General features: G+C 43.0%; 1 protein-coding gene across 1 annotated transcript in view; it reads right to left on the bottom strand.

The window, feature by feature from the left end:
• The window catches only part of LOC130111578 (zinc finger protein 462-like), a 56,177-nt gene that overhangs the window by 35,337 nt on the left and 2,762 nt on the right, over positions 1-18,078 (bottom strand). The gene's annotated exons all lie outside the window — the stretch shown is intronic.

Here is an 18,078-nt window from a genome sequence, read left to right on the forward strand (position 1 = left end):
CAGTGAACCGAGTCAAATGCCTTTTCATCATCCACGCTTATCACTATTGCTTTAATTTTATTTTTTGTATGCAATCCATAATGTGTAGTGTCCTTTGTATATTGTCTTGTTTGGCGTTGTTGTATTGAACCTGTCTGATCATTATGTATCAGTGTGGGTAGGAACTCTTCTAATCGTTTGGCCAAGATGGAGGTAAATAGTCTATAATCTACATTAAGAACAGATATTGGTCTAAAAGACCCACATTCCATTTTATCCTTGCCTTCTTTTGGTAAAGCTGAGATTATCACCTCCTTCCAGCTAGGTGGCGTTTGCGCCTTTTTTAAAGCCCAGTTCAGCATGGGGAGTGTAACAGGAGTTAATTCGTTTTCAGATTCTTTATACCACTCTGCTTTATAGCCATCTGATCCATGTGACTCATTTAATTTAAGCCTACTAACTGTGGTTTTTAGTTCACTTTCAGTTATATCTGCAGTCATCGTTCGATTTTGTTCTTCGTTTAATATGGGTAACTTGAGGGAATTCAGGTAAGTGTCAATTTGGGTTACACTTCCCCCTGGAACTTTAGAATATAGAGTTTTGTGAAACACTTCAAAAGCTTCCTGAATCTCACTTAATATGTTTTTTTTTATCATGTTTGTTCTTTGATCCCCAATTCTATGAATTGTGTTTTCTGCCATCTTCTTTTTCAATTTCCACGCCAGTATTTTCATAGATCCACTTTCATAATGTCTGTTTCAAAAACATTAGATTTTTCCTGATTTCTTGTGTAGCCAAACTATTAATTTCATTCTTAATTTTTCTAATTCCCCCTAATGTATCCTGCGCCAAACTCAATTTGTTTTTTTTTACTAGTTCCTTCAGCTTGTTTTGTAATTCCGCTAATATTTTATTCCTTATTTTTTTTCTTATAAGAAGATATTGCTATGAATTTCCCTTTTAAAGGCAGCCTTGAGAGTATCCCATAGAATGGGAGGTGAAACCTCTCCATTATCATTGAATTCTAAATAAAGACTAATTTCTCTTTTAATTTGGTCCTTAGAATTCGGATAATTGAGTCGACTTGAATTTAGTTTCCATGTAGTACTCTTTGGTCGCAGGTCAAAAATTTTTTTTTTATTATTATTCATTTGTTATTTTTCCCTTTTTTCTCCCAGTTTAGTGGCCAATCGATCCCTATTTCAGTTCAAACACCCACCCTCGTACTGCATGCGTTCGCCAACTGCATCTCTCCGGCCGGCAGTCTCGAAGGAGACACCTCGCCACTTCCGTGACAAGTGACAAGGCGAATCCAGGCCGAACCACTGCTTTTTCCGACACACGCAGAGACGCATTCATGTGACGAACACAAGGCGACTCTGCCCCCACCATTTCCCAGGCGGAGCAGGATAGCTGCTCAGCCAGCCTCTCCCTCGATGTGATCATGCTGATGGGCAGTCAGTGCTCTGTCCTTCATGTCTGTAGTCGCCTCCTCCACTGTCTGGTACAGCTGCGCCGTCTTCGTAAAACACTCGTAGTTTAGCAGGGTATGGAGTCTGGAAGCTGATCTTTCTCTGCTTTAACACTCGCTTCGCTTCAGAGTATTCCTTACGCTTTCGCAGGACCGCTGGGGGGGTAATCTTGATCGAAATATATTGGCCTCTCTTTCAAAAACACCTTCTTCTTTCCCCATGCCTTGCGCAGAATCTCTGATTTGGTGTTGTAGCGGAGGAATCTGATTATTATTGACCATGGCTTGTCTTTCTTATCCTCAGAGGGTCTTGGGGCGAGCAATCGGTGTGCCCTCTCGATGCCAAGCTCCATAGTTGGGGTGGGGTGGGGCTCTCCATTATGTCCCGTAGTAGCTTTTCTATAAACTCCAATATAGATGGCCCCTCCACTCCTTCGGGAACATTATATACTTAGCACAAAAAGTAAGTAAATTTGTGTTTGGTAGATTATTTCTTTGTTGTAACAATGCTTCTTGGCAATAAATCTTATACCGTTGGAAAGCCTGTTTATTTCCCTTTTAAATTTTGCCACATTTGTAAGCAACATGCATTTGTGGGCTGAGCAGCAGAGCTGAGTATGTGGGTTGCACCCATGAAAAATTTGCCAAATCGTCTCTGCCAATGCCAAACAGCTTATTTTGCCATTGACCCGTTTTGAGCTTCTGGTACCCCAGGTGCTGACAATCAGGTGCCTGATATAAGATTTTTTGCCAAGAAGCATTGTTACAACAAAGAAATAATCTACCAAACACAAATTTACTTACTTTTTGTGCTAAGTTTATATCCTCATATTCTTCCATCGAGACCTCCCTTCTTGGTCGAGTAGTTTTGTTTTCTTGTTGATTTCTTACTTTTATCATCTTGCTTAGCACCTGTTCGACGTTTTAAACGCGATCTTCCGCCTTTTCAATTCGCGTCTCTGCCTCCACTATTTTTTGATTAACGTCGGCGAGCTCGACTCTCATATCGCTAAAATGCTGTTTTATGACCATCTTGGTCGTTCTAGTGTTAATTACTATTGGGCATATAATATTCAGATGCTTATCTACTGGCCCAACCTAGAGAACACTCCTTTTAGGGTGCAAATGGAGATGTCCTCTTCCCAGCAGTCTTCTTTATTCTTTAATATGTTCAGGCTTACCGCTTGTTAGCCCTATGCCCACTGTTAATGCACACTATAAAGATTTGTATGCAATTCAGGAGGCACTTTGGTCTTTACAGACCATCCTGTCATTCCCCAATATGTCGTAACCACCTGTTTAAACCATCGTGTATTGATCTCGCCTTCCAAACCTGGTTTGACAAGGGAATCAAAATTGTCGAAGATCTGTACAGCAAAGGGACTTTCTCATCATTTTCAGACCTGTCTGAAAGATTCAATTTGCCTAGATCGCATCTATTTCGCTATTTCCAGGTTAGCCATTTCTTACAAAAGCAATTTACAAAATTTACAAACCATCCTACTCATTCTGAAATTGATTCCATTCTCTCTTTGAACCCCAATGTAAAGAGCCTAATTTCAATTACATACACTGAAATAGATTTCATTAATGCTAGGCTATCAAGGATATTTCCTGGCATAAGTGATGCATGTGATGTAACCGTTATGGACAATCACCCGTGGACTTGCTTCATGTTTTTTGGACCTGCCATCACTTACCTGAATTCTGGACAGACATTTTTAAATCCTTTGGGGATATAGCTATTGTGGACGTTCCACCTGATCCTCAGTTGTTCCTTATCCGATGCGAGGGTCTAAGGACAGGATGTTGTGTTGCTGTAAAGCCCCTTGAGGCAAATTTGTAATATGTGGTATTGGGCTATACAAATAAAATTGACTTGACTTGACTTATGGCCCTGTTTGGCATTCCCCCAAGGATTAACACTCCCCTGTATCTTAATAGAATTATGTCTTTCACCTCTCTTTTAGCTAGATGTCTAATAGTTCTTAAACTGAAACATGTATCGCCACTTACCCACAGTAGATGGATCAAAGATGTGTTATACTACATCAAGGTAGAGAAGATCAGATTTTCCCTGAAAGGTTCACTGATAAACTTTGAAAAAATATGGTCACCTTTTCTGGACTATGTAAAGACCTTAACAGTTGCTCCACAGGATTGGGATAGCTAAAGCCACATAAGGTTAAATAGAATGTTGTGCGCACACACACACACACGCACACACACACAGTTTTTTTTCCTGTTTTTTCTTTAGGGGCCCATGCATGTACTGCAGGAACCCTGTTGTTACTGTAATGGCATGACTTGGGGGTTTACACATGATGCTAGACATCATCAACCCATAATGCTAACTTTGTCTTTGATACGATTGTCACCTGTGCTACAATTTTTTTCCCGTTTATCTCTGCTTTGGGGATGGAAGGGAGGGAGGGAAAAAGGGAGGGATGCATATGCTTGATTGTTTGTGTTATGTTTAAAAAAAATTGTGAAACCCAAAAAACAGATTAAAAAAAAAGATGCATCCGAGGGACCCGTAAAAGTGACACTCGCATACCCCGACCGTGCGGAAGGTGTTGTATTTATTACATTCCCCAAAACAGAAAACAAATTTTGTCTGATCATTAGGCTGTTCAGGAGACCTTACCATCAGCTGATAATCAACACCCTCACTAAGGACACCAACGTCTGTTCAAAGGTACATTACAATGTAAAAATCACATTACATTGGTGTCACAATCTTTATGGACAAATTACATTGTATATAATCAGATCTTAAATTAGCTAATGTTAGCAAAACGCTAGATAACTAGCCAGCTAATGTATTGCTACATCAACAGGTCAGATCACCAACATCAGCCAGGTTTGCTACTTCCTTATTTCTGCTGTAATGTTACAAAGATTTGGAAAAGAACACATAGATTAGTTGCTGACACATTTTAAGATGACATGAATTATCATTAGCCAGAAAAGATCAATGCTAACGTTCTTTTGTTTATATTATCTCTGTATGGCTATGTGCTGCCCCAAATTAACATTTGGTGTTATTTATTTGGATATATACAACGTCTAGCATCATCCCAACAGGAAAAGATGCCTTAATAAAAGTTATTATCTGGTGCAGGAGCAGTGTTGACTATTACTCTTGTTTTTATGAAAAAAATGTGTGGCCTCTCCCTTTTTCATTGAGACTGGAATGACTTGGCCTTAATTTACGTCACTTCGCTTTGTTCATCAAAGTAAACATCGTGAATATATCCTCCTATCGCATACTGTAATCTTTGCTGTCAGCTTCTTGAAGCTATATTGCCTGACTTCCATAAACATATCTAATATACACTGCGGCACCCAACTAAATGGAGCCAGCGTCGGCCGCATCACCATGTTTCTTTTTATCAAACTTGTCCGACCTAGCAACAAAAACTAAGGGGGTCAAGACTTTGGATCGGTCAATTATAGACCCGTTTCTGGGCATCCGGGTAGTGTAGCGGTCTATTCCGTTGCCTACCAACACAGGGATCACAGGTTCAAATCCCCAGATTACCTCCGGCTTGTTCGGGCATCCCTACAGAGACATTTGGCTGTCTGCGGGTGGGAAGCCGGATGTGGGTATGTGTCCTGGTCGCTGCACTAGTGTCTCCTCTGGCCGGTCGGGGCACCTGTTCAAGGAAGCGGGGTAACTGGGGGGAATGTCGTGATCCTCCCACGCGCTACGTCCCCCGAGCGAAACTCCTCACTGTCAGGTGAAAAGAAGCCGCTGGTGACTCCACATGTATTGGAGGAGGCATGTGGTAGTCTGCAACTCTCACCGGATCGGCAGAGGGGGCGGAGCAGCAATCAGGGCGGCTCGGAAGAGTGGGGTAATTGGCCAAGTACAATTGGGGAGAAAAAGGGGGAACAATCTAAAAAACAAAAAACCCTCCTGTTTCTAAGTAAAAATTACTGAAAAAACTGTTTTACAGCAGCTGAACAACTTCTTGGCACTAAACAACTGTTCTGATGTCTTGCAGTCAGGAGTTTGACCACACCACAGCACTAAGAGTGCTTTTGTTAAGGTCTTTAATGACATCCGCTCACCTGGTAGAGCACGTACCACATAAGGCTGAGTCCTTACTGCAGCGGCCTGGGTTCGAATAGAGCCTGGACCCTTTGCTGTATGTCATCCCCTCTCTCTCTCCCCTGCTTTCCCTGTCTCTCTACTGTCACTGTTAAAATAAAAGCAGAAAATGCCGAAAAAAAGAATAAAAGCAGAAAATGCCGGGGGGAAATCTTAAAAAAAAAAAAAAACAATCTCAGTCCTGGTAATATTGGATCTCAGTGCTGCATTTGACAGTCAACCACAACATATTACTAGACCAACTGGAAAACTGGATGGGACTTTCTGGCACAGCACTAAACTGGTTTGAATCCTACTTAAAGGACAGGGACTACTTTGTTTCTACAGGTAATTACAAATCCGAGGAGACAAAAATGACCTGTGGAGTTCCCCAAGGCTCCATTCTGGGGATTCTGCTGTTTAAATTCTATATGCTTCCACTAGTTCAAATTATGGAAAACAACAAAATGTTACCATAATTACACAAATAACACACAAATTTGCATAACAATATCACCGGGGTACTATAATCCCATACAAATGCTAAGTAAATGCACTGAACAATGAAAAGCAAAGATAAAACTGAAGTAATTGTCTTTAGAGCCGAGGAAGGAAAAATTAAAAGTCAGTGCTCAGCTACAATCAGTAATGTTAAAAATCACAAACACGGCTGGAAATCTTGGTGTAGTCATGGACTCAGACTTGCATTTCAATTAGGGGGTCAACCGACATGTTCCCCCCCCCTCCCCAAAGGCCGATATCGACTATCGTAAGTTATGGCGGCCGATAACTGATATTTGGAGCCAGGGTCTGAAATTAACACCCGCCAAGTGCCAAATACGGGTAGAATTTTCATTTGGCGTGTAAGTTCCAGAAGCCACCACTTTGGCGGGTGACTTTTTTTCCGATAAAATATCAGCATTGATGGTTCAGCGCAAGTAAGATTTGTAGCAAAATATCAGCCTTGGTTGCTCATACAGCGCACGAATGAACGAACTTGGTGCGCAAAACAGCTTGCGCATAAAGAGCGCGAGCCTGGAGCTCACAGGCGCGCAAAGTGAATGATATTTCTAGTCCTGTCAGACGATAGCGGCTTGCGTACTACAGTAGCTAGCATTAACGTTAGGAACAACATTATGTGGTGAGACATAGCCGGTGTAAGCCCACCCGGCCCAACAAAACGAACAAATGACGAGCCACCTGATGGGGTCAAACTAGAGAAGAGGACATTTGTCCTGATTGGAGATATGAGAAGACCAGAGTAGAGAGGAGTCGGCTGTGCTACGATATGACAACATTGTCCATAACTTGCACCGTTTGTCAGAGGTACGCAAAGGGAAAAGCCCGCAACAATACATTTGTTGTCGGTGTCACGTTCCCCGTTGAAGGTCCACGGGTTGAGGGGAAGTAACAAAGAAAATAAAAGTGTCCCAGGAGAATAAGAAAGGTGGGAGGCGGAACCACGTGTAAAAACAAATAGATTTATTGACAAAACTAACCCTATGTACAATAAGAAAAGGCAACTGAAGATGCTGGCCCTTAACTATCCAGGCTTAGATAACAAAACAACCTCAGATCAAACCAAAACGAAAGAAACAAGAACACTAACATAGGTTTCACCCTCCTTCTCAAGGAGTATAGAGTACTGACACAAGAGCTTGCTCGCTGGTTGACAACAACGGCCCACTGGCCGTCTCTCTCTCACTCTCTGGCTGCCAACAATGGCCCACTGGCACTGTTGTGTGTCTCTCTCCAAGGTATATACCCAGCTGATGAGGAATTGGGGTCACCTGGGCTCAATCAGCAGTTCCACAGGAGGCAGGGCATTACGTGGAGAGGGAAAATTACAGACACGCGGCACTAGGGCCGTAACGACCCCTCCCATAAGTACAAACCCTAGTTTTGTATATGAGAGGGTAATCACATACACAACACACGGCATTGGGGCCGTAACACCCCCTCTAATAAATACAAACCCTAGGTTTGTATATTTTAAGAGGGTAATTGCATTCAAAAAAATTACACCATTGCTAATTACTTACTTCTCGTAAGTATGGATGGTGATAACATTTGCCGTTTTTCAAATTCACACATCTTCTTGCATGGTAACTGAGCAGGCATTTTACCTACGGGATAAAGCATCAGCCACCAGATTGTCAGATCCTTTTTTGTGCCGGATTTCAATGTTACACTCCTGTACCAAAAGTGCCCAATGCATCAACCGTTGGTTGTGGTTGTACATCCGAGTTAAAAAGACAAGAGGATTATGGTCGGTATACACAGTCACCGGAAGTGAGCTAGAACCAACATACACCTCGGCAAGTAGCATGGCTAGGGTTTCTTTCTCAATAGTGGAGTAGTTGAGTTGATGCCGTTTGAACTTTGTAGAGAAGAAACACACTGGGTGAGGTAAACCACCCGAATCATCCTGCAGCAATACTGCTCCAGCCCCAGAGGCGCTGGCGTCAACTTCCAACTTGAAGGGCAGGGAGAAGTTAGGGGCAGCTAGAACAGGGGCACTGCAAAGGAGAGACTTTGCAGCTTCGAAGGAGTGCTGACACTCAAAAGGAACAGCCGGGCTACACAAAGCGGTGAGGGGGGCAACCACCACCAAAAAGTTCCTGCAAAAACACCGGTAGTAGCCAGTCATGCCTAGAAAACGGCAGAGTTCACGTCTGGTGGTGGGAACTGGGTAGTTTAATACCGCAGTGATTTTTGCATCTACTGGGCGGACTTGCCCATGACCCACCTGCTTACCCAGGTAAGTAACAGTGGCTTTGCCAAACTCACACTTGGAGAGACTGAGTGTTAGGTTTACATCCTTGAGCCTTTTAAACACCGTTTTCAGGCTAGACACATGGTCTGTCCAATTTGAATACACGACTATATCATCGAGGTACACGTTGCAATGGGGGACATCACCATACACCCTGTGCATGAAACGCTGAAACGTAGCAGGAGCGTTTTTCAAGCCAAACGCCATTACAGTATATTGCATTAAGTGGTCAGGGGTCACAAAAGCTGAGATATCTGATGCTCCGGGGGTTAATGGAACTTGCCAATATCCTTTTAGGAGATCTAGTTTAGTGATAACAGTAGCGGGGCCAACATTATCAATATAATCTTCCATGCGGGGCAATGGAAAAGCACTGTAACTGCATTCACCTTCCGAAAGTCAGTGCAGAAACGGGGTGTCCCATCAGCTTTCAGAGCCGACAGACAAGGGGAACTCCAAGGACTGTGACTAGGCACAGCTAATCTATTTTTAATCAGATAATCAACTTCTGCTTTCATTACCTGCCGTTTATCAGTAGAACAATGGTAGGCATGCTGTTTGATGGGAACAGCACTACCAACGTCAATGTTATGCTGTAGGACACTAGTACGGGACAACACATAACCAAACAAAGTGTGAGAAATGTGAAATAGACCGAGGATGTCACTTTGCTGCTCCACAGGGAGGTACGACAGGTGGGAGTCAACATCAGATCGAAACTCAGGGTTGGTCAGCCTGCCACTCCGTTGGCCACCAGAGGGCAGGTTGAGTCCATCATCCGGTAAGACACCCACACATACTAAGGAAGCAGGACATTTCGGGACTCGCCTTGTCACCCCAGGAGTATTCCTGGGAAAGAAAGGCTTAAGCATGTTGACATGACATAACTGTGTTTTCCTCCTACGCTCAGGAGTGAGAATAACAGTCTGTATCAGACACTTTTCTTTCCACCACATATGGACCTAGAAATCGTGCAGTGAGGGCAGATCCAGGCACCGGCAATAAGACGAGTACTTGGTCACCGGGACGGAACTGACGCGCCACTGCTTTACGGTCAAACCACTTCTTCATGTTATCCTGGGAGGCGGAAAGGGCTTCTCTCGCCAGTAATGTTGCATTATGCAGTCGTGATCTGCACTGGGAAACAAAATCCAACACAGACTGGGAGAATGAACTAGACATGAACTGCTCCTGTAACACCTTTAACGGACCGGACCACACATATTATGGCCAAAAACGAGTTCAGCTGGACTAAACCCCAGAGACTCTTGTTTTGCATCACGGATGGCAAAAAGCATGAACGGCAAACCTTCATCCCAATCTTTCCCTGTCTCATAACAGTACTTCTGCAACATGGACTTAAGAGTTTGGTGCCAGCGTTCTAGCGCACCCTGTGACTCAGGATGGTACGCGCTACTCACTGCGTGTGATATGCCCAAAGACTGCAGTGTTTGTTTGAAGGTCTTAGATAGAAAGTTTCTGCCCTGGTCGGTCTGTACAACACGTGGTAACCCAAAAGTGGTAAAGAACTTAGTTAGAGCTTTACTAACGGCTGAAGCGGTAACCTTCCTTGGTGGAACTGCTTCAGGAAACCGGGTAGAAACACACATTACAGTCAGTAGGAACTGGTTACCAGACTTAGTCCTGGGTAGGGGGCCAACACAGTGTACAATAACATGTTCAAAGGGGGGGCCAACAGCTGTACCTGGATGCAAAGGGGCTTAGGGAATTCTTTGATTTGGCTTGCTTGCAAGCTGGCATGTGTGACATGTTTTGCACAAACGTGCAACGTCAGCTTTCAGTCCTGGCCAAAAGAAATGCTTTAAAACACGGTCATAAGTCTTGGTTATACCCAGATGACCCGACCACAGGTGTTCATGCGCTAAGGTCAGCACATGTTGCCTATAGCCAGCTGGAACTACAAGCTGATGAACTGAACTCGTCTTCTCCTAAGTCATCTGCAACAGCTCCCCCCCGTGGAACCCACGTGCGCACCAGCAAACCATCATCTAGTGAGTATGAGTGGGTTCTTCTACACTTAACACCTTTTACAACAGAAGCAAAACACTTTGTCAGAGAAGGGTCACTCTTCTGGGCTTGGATGAATGCTTCCTGTGTTAGTGGCAGAGTCACATTTGGCGCAGCGTCCGTCTTTGCATTCTTGTGTGCTTTGGGCTCATCACTCACTGACTCACCAATAGAGGACAAGTTGTCCTCAGACAAGGCTGAAACAAACACCAAATCAGCCAGATCAACCTCTTTTGGCTGTCTCTGGGCCTGAGCTCTAGTTAATGCACAGACACCAAACACGTCAGGATGTTTCTTTGCCAAGTCATCAGACTCCGTCACAGACAAGGGAACATCCATGACCTCAGGTGTGGGGTATACTTTCCCTCCTGCTATGTCGTTCCCCATTATGAAATCAGCGCCACTGATTGGTAAAGAGGCGCGAACGGCTACAGGAAACAAACCACTAACGAGTTTCGATTTCACATGGATACGTTGAAGCAGTGCAGGCACAAAACTCATTCCGATTCCTCTCACAACAGCGCTCGCATCACAGGCAGAGTCTTCAGTCAAAGGCAAGACAGTAGCGCGAATGAATGATTGGGAACCACCAGTATCTCTCAGGATAATAACTGGACATTGATCTTCGGCTCTTCCGGTGAGCGATACAAACCCTTCAGAGATGAAAGGTTTGAAACACTCATCTGGCCCCTCCGCAAGGGGAGGCTGGTTAAGGGGGAACGTGGACATCGTTTTTATCAAACCCAACCCTTTTGGCTGTCTCGGGACAGCTGCCTGCTGCTTCCATTTCAAGGCCTCACAATCTGCAACCACATGTCCAGACCTATGACAAAAAAAACAGTGTTTCTCCACTCTAGGATTTGGAGGGGTACCGACACGTGAAGTTTGGGTAACATGCAGGTTAGGATTTCGTGAGTCGTCGCCGGGGGAGGAAATATTACGCAGCACAAAAACGCTTTGTGTTAGCGCGAACTCGACCGCCAACACTGCTGCCTGATGCAGAGTGGACACTTTTTGTTCATTCAAATAAGTGACAATGCAGTCAGGCACACAGTTTTTAAAATCCTCCAACACTATCAGCTCTTTTAGGACGCCAAGTCGTGGGCCTTGCAAGCCGAACACCATCGTTCAAAGAGAAGGCTTTTTCCCCACGCAAAGTCAGTATACATCTGATTTTGGCTTTTCCTGAGGCCTCTGAAATGTTGCCGGTACGCCTCTGACACCAACTCATATGCCCGCAGAATAGCACTTTTGAGTTTTTCATAAACAATGCTATCTGCGGCAGGAAGTGAGGCGCAAGCTTCCAGAGCTTTCCCAGTTAGTTTACACTGGAGCAATATAGCCCACAAATCCTGTGGCCAGCTCAAAGCTGTGGCTATGCACTCAAATGCACCGAAGTATGTTTCAACCTCGGCTTCACAGAACACAGGGACCAATGTGATGTTTTTGCTCACATCAAAAGCGCCGGTAGAGCTTGGTGTCGGCAACTCACTCGTAACAGCAGAGCCAAATCCTAACTGCAGCTCTAACTGTTGCATTTTGACGGCTGTCTCTGCCTCCAACTTCCTCAACTCCAACTACCTACGAAGCTGAAGTTCCCTCTCCTTTTCCCTTTTTTTCTTTTTCCAACTGGAGATGAGCAAGACGGACTTTTAACCGCATATCCAGTTTAGAACCAGGAGTGGACTCTACGGAGAAAGGTTCAAAGGGTGGTAGGGTAACCGGTTTGTTCTCGGTCACACCACGGGAACCCGGAGTAAAACTAACCGGTATTTGCTCAGCCGGCTCTTCTGCCGGAGAATCAGAGCGGCTCTCAGCCGAGAACAATGCGGCTTCACTATGAGGTGCCGGTAAGCTAAGAACCCCTCCAACAATTAGCGCATCTATAAGCGCCGCTTTCAGGTCCCTTTTGGAAAGAGAACCTGAGATGGAGATGCCATAATGCACTGCAATATCACACAGCTCTTTTTTCCTACAATCATCCAGCTGAGCTAATGTAGGATTAGCTAAATGCACGCAAATCAAATGTAGCCATAGTTGAGAACACCACAACACCACATACGGGCCTCAGCTACAGCCACTCAACTTCACACTTTTAAAAAGTCACATCCACCAGTGGCAAATTACGGCAAGCTGAAAATAAACATATGGTTAGCCTAATAAACAAACTTCCCCCGTTCCTACCTGGTTGAAGCTTCACCTATCTGTCTTCTCGGAGCGTGCCGGGCTCGGGGCGGCTTTAAAGGCTGAATTTCAGCGGCCTGAGCCCCGAAAAGCCTAGCCCCGCCAGGGAGCGTTGTCCCCACCCAGGATTACTCCAAAAACAAGAAAGGCAAAATAACAAAAGAGTGTCCGATGGAAGGACTGATCACAGCCAGCTGGACACTCCCCTATTCTAACCAGGGAAGCTGTCTGAGACACCAACCGAATTACAATATTCACCACGCCCGCCACTGGAGACAAGCTGCACACAGCAACAATTAACACACACACACCAGGAATCCACCTCCTTACTGTCTTATTTTGTTTTTGTTTTTGTTTTTAAGCTGAGATTGCATATTTTTAGCCATGTTTCTAATTCCTGAGGTTGCACATCAGTGCTTGAAGTTTGGGTTGTATGCTGAGTGACCAGCTAAAGGTTACACAGTCCATTTAGAGACTTGTTTGTTGTGATAAAAGGCCGAAACACCCTGTGATGCTGAGGTACACAACTGATGATGTGTCCTGGTGGTGACAATGTCACCTTGGCAGACATCTCCAGTTTGATCTCCACTGAATCTGTTGCAGTGCAAACACTAGGGATTTTAACAACCAGCCCTTTTTTGAATCTTCAAAAAAAATTATCCCGGGCGAGCTCCCAATTGTCACGTCCCCATTAAAGGTCCAGGGGATGAAGGGAAGTAACAAATAAAATAAAAGTGTCCCGGGGGAATAGGAAAGGTGGGAGGCGGAACCAGGTGTAAAAACAAATAGATTTATTGACAAAACTAACCCTATATACAATAAGAAAAGGCAACTGAAGATGCTGGCCCTTAACTATCCAGGCTTAGATAACAAAACAACCTCAGATCAAACCAAAATGAAAGAACCGAGAACACTGACATAGGTTTCACCCTCCTTCTCAAGGAGTATAGAGTACTGACACAAGAGCTTGCTCTCTGGTTGACAACAACGGCCCACTGGCCGTCTCTCTCTCATTCTCTGGCTGCCAACAATGGCCCACTGACACTGTTGTGTGTCTCTCTCCAAGGTATATAACCAGCTGATGAGGAATTGGGGTCACCTGGGCTCAATCAGCAGTTCCACAGGAGGCAGGGCATTACCTGGAGAGGGAAAATTACAGACACGCGGCACTAGGGCCGCAACAGTCGGTAATAAAACCATGAAATTGGAAGCGATTGTAGACCATGAAACCTCCAGGGTCCACACCACCTGCATTGTGGTCTCTCGGGCTCAAGCTCAGCCTCTCCATACAGCACAGGCATTTAAACAACTCACACAGTTCTCTGAAGACACGCAGGAGAAAAACTGGTCAACATGTTCAGGACGGTACATGCTATAGAGAAGAAGACGAGACCACTTTCGGACTTCGTGTAGATGTGCAAGTAAGTATTATTTATCTTCATTAACGTTCAGGACTCATTGCAGAATAGAGCCAACGTAAGCTGCATAATGCTACGCTAACATCGACATTATGGAGCTATTTTGTTGCACTTTGTTGCACATTGCTTTGTTGCACTGTTTTATTATCAATACAAAATTAAATTAAATTATTTTTCACTTACAATCTGCTCTGACCACTGTTTTTATTCACCACCATAATGTGTTATCATGCAGATTAACTGTATGTATGGTACGCAACATAAAAATCTAATTTTATTTTTTGGCTGGTAAAAAAAAAAAAAAAAAAGTTTGGCGGGTAGAAATTTTCATCTACCAAATATTTGGCTGGTGAACCAAAAAGTTAATTTCGGACCCTGTTTGGGGCCGATATTCAGTTGCAGTAAATGTAAAAAAAAATTGTGCCAAAATTTACAGCAACACAAATCCCTTTAAATGAACATGTTTGATGTACAAAGCACTAGATAACAATCTGAGTGGAATTCTTTTTTAATTAAAAATAAATAACTTCCAAAACATGAAAATGGAATTATTTAAACAGCATGGACGGTAGGAAGTAAACGATCAAACTGAATAATTATAATATTAAAATAATTCCATCCACATAAATTGGTTAAAAGTGCTCCCAGCAGGCTTTGATTGAACTGAATGGAAAAATGTACAGTGTCATTATGTTCCCTTTCTCTTATCTTTAACGTGATAGTTTGGGTTTTTTGAAGTGGGGTTGCACGAGGTACTTATCAATAGTCAGTGTATTACCTGCAGTAGATGGGAGTCTGTATGCTCACAGTTTGGAGATTCGGCAGGAGTAGCTGGCACGGAAGTTCAGGAATGGGACACGGACAAAACCCTCCCATGTGGAACTACATTCTCTCAACTAGGGTTGGGTATCAAAAACGGTGCCATATCGAAATATCTCGGTCCTACCGAGTAACAAACTCTTTGGAAAAAAATAGTGCCGAATTTTGATACTTTACGGTAGATGACGTGAACGCTATCGCAGCCAGCCAATCACTGCCGGTGTTGTTGTACACAGACTGACAAATCAGCATGAAGCTATTTGGTATGCCTGTGCGTCTCGTGAGTGACTGGTTGGAGCTGAAAACTCGTGGGCAAGATGCGTTCCACAGCATGGCTACACTTTGTAAAAAATAAACAGCAAACCAGACACAGTAAAATGCAACCGCTGCAAAGCAATCATCAAATGCGTGTCTGGGAATACGTCGAATATGATGAAACATCAGATCACGCATGGTATAAATTTACGAGTTGACAACTGCTCTGTGTTTGATAACGTTAATGTCCATGCTGCTGCCAATGTTAACTTTAGCTCTGGGACAACTGCCACTGGGTCTTCTCGTGCCACTGCTAGCAATGATGAAACAGGTAAGGATGGTTCTGTCAAGTGTTTCTGGTTCTAACGTTAGCAGTATGTCTGAGGTAAAAAAGAAATGAAGCTAGTCTAACGTCATAGAACGTTAGCTACGCTAGGTTATAAAAATGAAGCTAACGTAGCTAGCACTAGCTAACTTTAGTTAACAGTTAGCAGTCTGAGGTTAAAAAAAAATAACGTTAGCTCTGCATTTTCCTGACTTTATCTCCTATTTCATTCGTCCCTACTCCAAGCCTGCAGTAGTGTAGAACGCCAAGTTGAGCCAAGTCAAGTCTCCGTGACTCCATTCTCTTTGGCTAGTACCAATGCTAAGATGAGGAAAGAAAAGAGAGGGGAATGTCACTGGGCTGTAACCCGCTTCATAGTTAAGGGGTTGCAGCCCTTCAATACAGCTGAATCTCCATCTTTTAGGTAAGTTAAATTTGCAACGATCTACTAGGAAAAGTAACAGTAAATACATGAACTCTTTGAGTACGAAGACAGGGCCCTAACCATCAGCGGAAAAGTGGAGGGTGTCAGCACAAACGTGCAGACTGAAGCAGAGAGGGCAAGAAAGGAGTTGGAGCTGTATAGAAGCATACCTAATGTGTTGACCTCAACAAATCCAGTAATCTGGTGGTTTGAGAGAAAGGAGACTTTACCAGTCTTGTTTTGTCTAAGTGTATTTGTGTCCCCAAGCATCCTCCACTCCAGTTGAGCGAACATTCTCAACAGCTGGGGACACAATTAGTATAGAAAGGGCCCGTCTCCTACCAGAAAGGGCAGATATGCTTATCTTCCTGCATAAGAATTCTAAATGAGAATGAGCAAACATACATTAAAGATGTCAGCCTCCACATTGACCTCATTGTATCCTTTCAATCTCAAAGTGCTAGAGTACAGAACCAAAATAACACAATGTGTCAATGAATTATGGCGCTCGCTGTATAGAAAAGTAGTTTGCTGATAATCCTATAAGGTTTTGATAATATATAGTATCGAAAAAGTATCGTTTAGGCATCGCATCGAATTGGAGGTATTGGTATCGGTATCGAAAATTTTCGGACGATACCCAACCCTACTCTCAGCCGCAGAATATGTCCATATTCCTTCGCATAAGTGCACCTATGTAGTGCATGTTATTATGCCGCACATCAGCAGAACCAGATGGATGTAGTTAATGTTATGGAGGCCGATAGCTGATATTTAGGGCCAATATTCAGTTGCGGTAAAGGCAGAAAAAATGTGCCAAAATTTACAGCAACACAAACCCCAACACAAGGCTGCCGTTAAATGAACATGTGTTTAATAGAATTTTCAATATGCAATTAAAAAAAATTGGCTGGCCAATAAAAATATGCCAATAACGATAATACGAAAAATGACAAATATCTAAGCCGGTAATCAGCCAGACAGATAATCAGTCAATCCCTAATTTCAATAGCCACATTAAGATAATTACAAAGTCAGCATACTATCAACTGAAGAATATATCGTCAGCTTCTTAAAATAATGGCCTAAGTCATATTTTCAGTGTTTTTCAAAAAACAGAATAAACTGAAACAAATATAGAATATAATTGACAGACAGCGTTATTTGTATGTCAATAGTCATATATTGTGATAACCTTTTTGTGTGAAATGATTAGGAAATATCATATACTCTATATTTGTTTCAGTTTATTCTGTTTTTTTAAAAACTTGAAAATATGACTTAGGCCATTATTTTAAGAAGCTGACGATATCGAGTCATATATCAAGAATTAGAGGATTTATGTCTCACAAGGATGTGGAAAAACTTGTCCATGCATTTATCTTCAGTCAACATGACTACTGTAATGGCATCTTTACAGGTCTCTTAAAAAAAAAAATCGAACAGCTGCAGCTGATTCACAACACTGCAGCTACGAATCCTAACTAAGACCAAAAAAGTGGATCATATAACTCCGGTTCTGAGGTCCTTACACTAACCTCCCGTCTGTTAAAGAATTGATTTTAAAATACTCCTCTTGGTTTATAAAGCAATCAGTGATTAGGGCCAAGATACACTTCTGATCTACTGCTACACAATGAACCATCCAGACCTCTCAGATTGTCTGGGACAGGTCTGCTTTCTATTCCCAAAGTCAGAACTAATCACGGAGAAGCAGCTTTCAGTTTTTACGCACCACACATCTGGAACAAACTCTCAGAAAACTGAAGGTCTGCTGTAACTTTTTTTTTTCTGAACCAAGGCTGAAAACCTTCCTGTTTGCTGCTGCCTTTTATTAAATCAAATTTGAAGCTTTTGATTATCATCTTACACTTCATGGTAATTTTTACTCTCCTGTTTTATCTGTCTTAGCTTATTTTTTTCTTTCTATTTCCATCTAAATGTCTTTTTATTGCCTTATGTTGCTTTTACATTTTGTCTTAATGCCCATTATATTTTATGTAAAGCACTTTAAATTGTCTTGTTACAACAAAATTGATTACTACCGAAGCTTCGGAGCCCAAAAAATGGTATTCAGGACAGTCCTTGGGAATAGTTGCAATCACAACATCGTAAGATGGCGACGGATGTATAACGACCAAAAGCAAAGACCAGTTTCACATAAAAATATGGGTGTGGCCATTAACTAGAGTTTCAATGGCCATGTGTACTATTAACAGAGGACTGGGGAATAGTTGCAATCACAGCATTGTAAGATGGCGACAGATATATTCTTGCCCCCCCACCCCCACCCGTTCAGGGAT

The sequence above is a fragment of the Lampris incognitus genome, chromosome 1 (genome assembly GCF_029633865.1).
Source record: "Lampris incognitus isolate fLamInc1 chromosome 1, fLamInc1.hap2, whole genome shotgun sequence".
Classification (NCBI taxonomy): Eukaryota; Metazoa; Chordata; class Actinopteri; order Lampriformes; family Lampridae; genus Lampris; species Lampris incognitus.